Source organism: Marmota marmota, unplaced genomic scaffold, assembly GCF_001458135.2.
Source record: "Marmota marmota marmota unplaced genomic scaffold, marMar, whole genome shotgun sequence".
In the NCBI taxonomy this organism is placed as follows: domain Eukaryota; kingdom Metazoa; phylum Chordata; class Mammalia; order Rodentia; family Sciuridae; genus Marmota; species Marmota marmota.
Genome location: NW_026000168.1, coordinates 3,557,589 through 3,565,702, shown reverse-complemented (window position 1 = coordinate 3,565,702; position 8,114 = coordinate 3,557,589). Strand labels below are relative to the sequence as shown.

The following is an 8,114-nucleotide window of genomic DNA, read 5'->3' as shown; positions in this document are numbered from 1 at the left end:
GGGGTCCCTGTCTGCACTTGGCAGTGGGGTATACTGTGCATTAGTCAGCCCCCTTCATAGGGACATGCAAAACCGGTGGCTGACCACCTATCCATCGTGAATCAAAATGGCAAAGCTAAAAGTGTGTGTAGGGGACATCTCTGATTTTTTTCCCACTTTAAAAAAAATCTTTAAAAGCTTGGTTTTGGCCCCGGGTGTTAGTGGATGAGCTGATGACTTGCCGTCTGTGGCTGTCCAGGATCTCCTGTACCTGACAGCAGCCCGATTTCCTGTGGGGGACTCGACTGTCCCCTTCTGAATCTGGCCTGTGGGTCCCGAGGGCAGATCCTGCGCAGGTCCTTGGGTGCAGGTGGCACTCGTGGTCTATTTAGGAGAAGATGGCAGGAGATTCAGAGAGGGCAACATGGAAGGTAGCAGGCTAGTCCCCTCCCCAGTGCAATGCCTAGGTGACCCCGTGGACAGCAGCTCAGGGGCACAGAGGGCCTTCTGAGACCACGTGGGGTCTGTTCAGACCCTGAGGTTACAGGAAGCTGAGTTACTGATTTCCAAATCCTGGCTCCTGCTGGTTGGAAGTAGCTCCCTGGCCAGGGGGAAGGGCAATTAGTGTGAGGAAACCTAGGGGCAGTTTCCATGGCTGACCAAGGGGACACAGGCGGGTACCCAGAGCATCCTCTGCGGAGGACACTCGCTGGTGACCTTTTCCCACTGGAGGGCCACCTCTCTCCACTCCGGTTGGTGGAGGCAGGATGGGAAGAGGAAGGGGAGGGACAATCAGGCCCCAGCCGCAGTCACCAGCAGCTTGTCCTGGGAAGCCCAAGAGGAAGATGTTCATGGTGGGGCCGCTGCCGTCCGCGTCGGACCTTCCCACGTCCTGAACAGCAGGTCACTTACCAGCTTCCTTGGCACCGGGCATCACCCTGGGTCCTGTTCTGAAGCCTTGTCCCCAGGAGCCGACCGCGTCTCCTGTGTATTCTGCAACTCCCCCACTTAGGCTAGCCAGAGGGTGTCAGGGACGAGGGTGTCACCAAAATCCATGGCGAAGTTCGCGTGTCCCCCACCGCAGGTCCCGGTGGGATGAGGTAGACTTAAGGACTTGCTGAATGGAGGCCAAAGGCCATATGCATGAGCGAGGTGATCAAGGAGGTTTTGAAAAAGAAATTTGAGGCCACACAGATCTGCGCAGCTTGCAGAGGGGCCAAGGGTTTATAGAACCGTCAGTGTGAAGATAAAGGGTCTCTGGTGGTCCTCATTTGGTGGACACAAACCTCACCCTCTGGAGCACAGCAGCCTCTTACCGAGTCGGGCAGAGGCGACATCCTCCCGTGGATGCGGGCTCTCGGTCTCAAAGGTCAGCGCTGACAACACGTGCATCTGCCGCCCTCTCGCTGTGGACTAGACGCTGCTGGGCGAGGGGGTATTTAAGCACGACCTGCCTGTGGACCTCTGGGCTCCCTGCCCCTCCTCGTCCTGCCTGCCCCTTCCACACCTCAAGGATGATTTGAAATTCTTCAGCTCCTGAGACTAGACGGGTCGCGGCTGCCGAGTGAGGCCCTCCAAGCAGGAGCGGGTATAGATGGGCACGAGCTGTTGAATCACTGGTGCTGGGGGCGGGGTGCATCGGAACAGGCCATGGTGCGCTGAGGCCCGCGGAGCCACCAAGCTGCACGGTGACACATGAGGGTCCATATGGGAGTCTGCGCTCCCATGGGGGGCGGGGGCGGTCCTGGAGGTCACTTCCCAGCTCCGTGACTGTGATTTCTCCAGGCCTGAGGTGCGTCGGCTGTCAGGGGCACTGATACTACCCGCTTCGTGGGATTCTTGGGGAGTTAAATGACATAGAGGTGGCAGAGTGTGCAGCAAGTATTTAGCAAGGTCCACTGTCACGGTCACCAGGGAGGGTCCCGGCAGGAGGCAAACCGGAGACAGCTGGGGAGCCTGGGGACAGTCACTTAAAGCTCACCAGTGTGAGCAGGTGTAGGGACACCAGAAGGGACAGTGCCCTTACCTAGCATCATGACCACATCTTGGTTAAAAACCATGAGGTGGACAGTGGTCACCAGAGCCTGGAGCTGGAGGGAGCTGTGTTAACGGGGCTGCCTGGCAGGAGCTACAAGGAGGGTGTCCCCCACCTGCAGTGACCGTCAGGGAGGAATCTGGAACATCACTCCTGACCTCCTTGTCTTCCCTGCCTCAGCTGTCCCCTGTGGGTGCTCCCACGTGGTCCACTCCTGAGGGCCCAGAGCACAAGGGAAACCAGGAGAGGATCCAGGAGAGGCAGCATCCTGGGTGAGCCAGCCAGCTTTCTGTTGCTGTGACAAAATAACTGAGAACAGTAGTTTATAAGGAGAAAAGGTCTACTTCGGCTCAGAGGTGACATGTGGTCTGTGGTTGACTGGGGTGGCTTTGGGGCCTGTGGCAAGGCAGAACGTTAAGGCAGGGAGCATCTGGCGGGGTAAAGCTGCTCACTCCGTGGCACCCAGGAAGCAGAGAGGAGAGGGGAAGGGGCCATGGTATCCTCCTGAGGGCGTGGCCTAACTTCCTTCCACAGGCCCTGCCTCCTACGGGCTCCACAGCCTCCCACCAGGTCAGGGGACCTCACCTCCAGCACAGGCAGTCACTCCAGATCCAAATGGAGGGCCCAGCACCTCCAGGTCCCCCTCCTCCCTTGCTGGCCTCTGCTCTTGTCACCACAGTGTCCTGCCCTCTCTGTCCCTGATCTCTCACCCTCCTGCTGGGACCCACCTGGAAACGCAGGGTCACCTCTGCATCTCCAGCTCCCAGGTGGAATCTCACCTGCAGAGTCCCTTTTGCCGTGTAAGGTCACCTATTCACAGGATCCGGGGAGAAGCACACAGGGGTCTTCACGAACCCACCGTCACCCCAGGGGGGTCGGAGACAGTGGCCATTGATATTTCTGCAGCAAAGTGTGTGAATGGTTCCTGCCAAAGGGTCTGCACCAGGGGTCAGCAGACTGCAAGGCGGTGGGCGGTCAGCCTCCTTTGGTTTTGTAGATCAGGGTTCACGGAGCCCAGCTATTGCCCAGTCCTGCCAGAGCCGCGTGGAGTGGTGTGGCCAAGCCTGCATCGCTGACCATCTATCTGGCCCCTGGCAAAACACCGACTGCCGACTTCCAGCGTAAATGACCTCTCCAGAGAGTCCGGCTGGTTTGGCCAGAGAGTGAGGTTCCCCGTACATTTGCCAAAAGTCTTGGTTTTCAAAGTTGTCAGATCTTGGAAGCACAAACAACAAAACGAGGACACCTCGTTTGTCACAGAGCAGGAGAGCCACCCAGATCACGGCCAGCCCACAACCCCACTTCCTGAGGAGTAAGGTGGGCCTTTACTCGACCCATTTTGGAATCATGCGTGTCCAGAAGCATGGAGCAGCCGTGGCCCCGGGCCTCATCCGATCTTTGGGTCTAAAGATGGTGGGCCGCAGGCCAGACCAGGGCTGAGTGACCCAGAGCAGAGCTGTAGCCACACTGCCCCTGTGGAGCTAGGAGCTGACCTTTTGGCCACAGTCACCCGTGTTCCCTGCCACCTGACTGCCTCACCCCATCTCCCTCACACACACGCTCACATCCCTGACGGCATTGAGACTTGTCAGCTGACTTCATCAGTGTGCTGTGCAGAGGGATAGCTAGGTCCAGCCGAGCCTGTCACATAATAAGGTGTCCCAGAAAACAAGTGGCCGGGCTGGGACCAGAACCCAGGTCTCCTGCCCTCTCCTGCCTTTTCCTTCCCTCTGCTCTCAGGCACCTGGTCCTGGCTGGGGTGGGTTCCGACTCACACCAACAGCCTCCTGGGGTTCCTTCTCCCGGCCCTTGAGTCCCCCCCCCCACCCGCCCCACAGCCTTTCCTGGAGGTCACCTCTGCAGACAGTCAGCACCTTCAGACCTTGAGCAGAGTCCCAGATGAGGCAATCTCTCCTGGCTCCCTGCGATGCCCTGGGGACGTCCCCTGGAGGTCTTCCAGATCCAGGGCTGGGAATTTGTTATCACACGGATTCAAGGCCACGTCAGGCGAGGGCTTTGGAGATCGTCACGGCTCACCTTTCCTCCAGCTGCGGATGACGGCACCCCAGCCTTGGCCGCCCGCCCTCCTCCAGTGAGGTTCTGGGGGTCTGGTTGTTGGAAGAGGGACTCGCGGCTCTGGGAAGATGGCCCATGATCTCATTCTCCCTGAGGCCGAGTCTCAGAGAATTCCAGAGGGAAAGCAAAGGAAAAACCTCTACCTTAATTACCAACGGGTGTGGAATCCCTTCCAGCTGTTGGGCTTTTGTGAGCGCCATAAGGTTCCCCTGAGCAACTACCTTGCGCTGGTTTGAGCTGAGCTAAGCCCCATCCATAAAGAATCCGAGGTAGGGATACAAATCACTTGGCAATTAGAGTCTTCACCGCAGGTTCAGGGACGGGGGCCAAGGACGCACATGTCCGCACCTTCCTGTTGAAAAAGACTGCAGAGAGCTGGAAGTTTCCGGAAGCCAGTGTCTACTTTTTTTTTTTTTTGCATTTGAATTCCTCTCCTGCGACTTGTGCACGGTCATTGACGTAGATTGGAAGTGTACCCGGAAGAGGCTCCAGCCGTTCCAACAAATGCACAAAGTGGAAATCTCGAGCTTCTTGGCACAAGCTCCCCCAAGCGACCCCTTCCCTTCCCTTCCGCCATCTTGCCCCCCCCCCCACCCGCTTCCCTGGCTGGAGTTTCCTAGGAGCCGCTGACGGGTATGAAACTTGGAGGTTTGTATATTGGGTTGAACAACATTTAACCCCAGGTCCTTCTTCCTTGGATGCGTATTTAAACACGTTTTCCCAGGCCAAGGTTGAGGACATCCACAACGTCCCCTGGTGCCTCGATCCAGGGGCTTCCGTCAGCTCTTGCATTTCTGTGTCCACAAGACCGGACAAGAACAATTTGGAGGAGGGAAACCTTATTGGGGCTCATGATTTCACCCCAAGGTCATCTGACTCCCTGGCCCTGGGCCCTGGGCGGAGGGCGTGGAGGAGGACAGCAGCTCAGGACATGGCCATCAGGAAGCAGAGAGAGCTCTGCTGGCCCAAGACCAAATATAAACCCCAAAGGCACGCCCCCGTGACTCACGTCCTTCAGCCACAGCCCACCTGCCCAGTTACCCCCAGTTAATCCATATCCATCGGTTGATCCTCTGAACAGTTGACCATCTCACCACTGAGTATTCCTGCACCGTCCCCGACGTGAGCTTTCCGGGGACACTTCATATCTCAGCCACAGCACGAGGATAGCCCCACTGATGGGAATGCCACTCCATCGGGCCTTCAGCTGCGTTGACCCAAAGTGTCTGTGCGGCCTTATTGTGCATTGCTAATCCCCGCGTTCCTTAGCGGCGTTGGTGTCCACGAGGTCTAGTAAGTTCTGTGAGGAGCGTCTGGTCTCTGTTGCCACTCTGCCTGGGAGCGAGAGCCCAGGAGGGTTGGAAGGTGGCTCTGTCACCTTCTGCAGCTGTGCCATCGGAGCTGGGCTGTAGTGGGTCAGCACAGCCCCATGACTGGGTAGTGACCACAGGGCATTTGGGACCTGGAAATGTCTACCGTGGTACCTCCATGGTGTCTCTCAGAGTGCCAGGGTGAGACCTCCAGGGCGTCACCGGGTGCTGAGCAACCCTGGCCTGACCAGCAGGGGACAGCAGGCCACTCCTCGGGTAGCTGTCGAGAAGTGTCCTCGGGGCGCAGGACTTCAGAGGGGTCAAGAGCAGGAAATGTGACCTCTGAGCTCCGGGCACCACTGGGGTAGATGGCAGCTGCCGGCGGGTCTCAGCCAGCATCGTCCCTTGAGAAATCATTTAATCCAGTTCTCGCCTCCAGACAAACTCAGAGAGAGGCCACCGCTGTCCCCGGCTGACCCTCTGCCATCTCTCTTAGCCCTGCCCTCAAAAATACCTCCCTACGCGGTCTTGCTGCCATTCACTCCGGCTCTGACCTGCCTTCCCGTCCTTATGACCCCAGAGACGATGCTCTCTGCGGCCCGGGACAAAGCTCTGGGGCCGGACGAGGGGTTGGACTCTCACCTCTGCCCGCGTTGGCTGTGGGATTATCAGCAGAAGCTAAAAGCAGTGCCCCCTTTTTGTGGGTCTGAAACACAGGGGTAGCATCACCGATTCCTATCTCCGCAGGTTGTTGGGAGAATAAAGTGAAACTCCGGGGACCGGGAGGTGAGAAACAGAATCCCTGTCTAAAGGTCTCCTTCTGCGACACATTCCCTGGCTTCGCCAAGACGCGGGAATTCTGAAATCTCTCCTTCAGTTTTGGATTAAGTCATTTAAGGCTCCAGTCAAAAATGCAAACAAAGGGGAGACCCTAGGACACAGAGATTGTATGTCTTTATCTGGGTGTCTCTGGGGACTGGCCCACAGACGATGGGCAATCCAGGACTGGCCCGTGGACACGGTCCAGCGCTGCCCTGCTTGGGTGATAGCGCAAGAATAACCGCACCAGTCCCCAGCCTGTGGTGAGCCTCAGACGGCCCAAGGCAGTCTGTAGCCACGAGCTCCCCAGGGTGACATCGTGGTGGGTCCCTTGAGGCGGTAACAGAGCGGGAAAGTCTCTTTCCCCACATCTCAGCATGCACACAACTTGCATGTCTGCAGCGCAGGTGGACGCGGTAGCCAGAGCAGGTGCCGTGGTGAACTGCGCATCTCCTGTGGACCAGGGGAGTGGCCGCAGGGGTGTGGCTGTGTCTGTGTGCACGGCCGTGTCCTCATCATGGTTTGTCCCCTGCTCTGAGTTGTGAAAACTGCTCGTGTGTTGGGCAGTCGCTCAGACACCTGGGGTTTGAGGAATCCCCTCGATGGGCCATTTTCTCCTGAGCCTGATTTCACCCGCTGCCTTTGGACATAGACCCAGGGGCAGCGGGCGGGACCTGCATCTCTGGCCCAGGGACTGGCAGGCGGCCCCGGCCCCAGAGTGACCTTGGAAATGAGGCCCTGGGGTAGCTGGAGAGGGAGGCCAGATGTGCTCTGTGGTCTGCTAGTGCCCACTCCCACACTGTTCAGTGTCACCGAGTAGCAGGCTCCTCCGTCAGGGCCACCTGTTCGTCCTCTCCGGTCACAGCTGCAGCCCAGCTCTGCCAGGTTCCTCCTGGCGTCCTGGGTCTCTCCGCCCTCTGACCTTGGCGGTCAGCCACAGCACCCTCTCTGACGCTTTCCACTGTCCTTTGGAGGGCGCGTGGAGCCGTAAGTCCCAAGTTTCCAACTCTGCACACTTCTCCACAGAATGGAGACGGGGCCCTGAAATGGGGGGAAAGTCACAATCCAGAGGTGTACCTTACTCTGTGACGAGGCTCCACGTGGTCATCTTCCATGGGTCTACACATGATCGTCCATACATACCGTGTTTGAGTTTCACAGTGCTCCAGCTCTGGGACACTGGGACAGGGGCTTCACAGCCCTGGGCACCCTTTTTGGGTCAGGGTCTTGCTCAGTGGCTCGGGGCGTCACTGAGTTGAACCCGTGATCCTCCTGCCTCAGGCTCCCAAACTGCTGGGATGGCAGGCGGGCGCTGCTGCACCGGGCTCTCTGGGGGTCTTATGCAGAACGTGGCCTTTGCAGAACAGAGCAGCATGGGGTGGGGGGTCTGCTCAGGGTGTCCAGGGAGGAGGAGCGAAGGAGGGGACAAGGCTGACATTTACTGCAGACTCGTGGTGATCCCCCCTTCCCCCCCCCCCCGCACGTGTTTTACACTCTGTTATTTCCTTTGATTCGCAGAGTAATTCTATGAAGAAAGAGAATCTCCATTTTACAAGTCGGGAAAGAGACCCAGAGAGGGTGGCTAAGTTACCCAGGGTCACAGAGCTCACAGGCATCTAAACTCGGCCTTACCACCGACTTCCGATGAAAGCTAGCTGATCCGTCTTGATTCAGCCCAATAGGTCTGCTTTCTCCTGTTCCCAAAGGTCACTTTAAAAAAAAAAAAATCAAATTTCTGCTGAATATTTCTCGATCCATTCTCAAGACCCAGAAAGTCGGAATTCAGGTTTTGTCAGTCGGCAGGAGTTTGGGAATGTGGCTGTGCCCAGGGTTTACAGGAAGTCGCAGCTTCCGCCCGAGCTTGGAGTCACTCTCTGGACGTGAGGGGACTGTCG

The 8,114-nt window shown here is 57.8% G+C and overlaps 1 long non-coding RNA gene across 8 annotated transcripts in view; it reads right to left on the bottom strand.

Annotated features, from left to right (window-relative positions):
• The window catches only part of LOC107150025, an 11,996-nt gene extending 6,954 nt beyond the window's left edge, over positions 1–5,042 (bottom strand). The window contains exons 1-3 of one of the 8 annotated variants that reach the window (XR_007341944.1): positions 1,487–5,042; positions 892–1,399; positions 251–363 (exon numbers count right to left, since the gene is read on the bottom strand). This is a non-coding gene — a long non-coding RNA (uncharacterized LOC107150025). Of the gene's footprint in view, positions 1–250; positions 1,403–1,486 lie in introns of all 8 variants that reach the window. The other 7 variants (XR_007341947.1, XR_007341942.1, XR_001504516.2 and 4 more) reach the window with 7 other exon arrangements.
• Between the last annotated feature and the right edge of the window lie 3,072 nt (positions 5,043–8,114).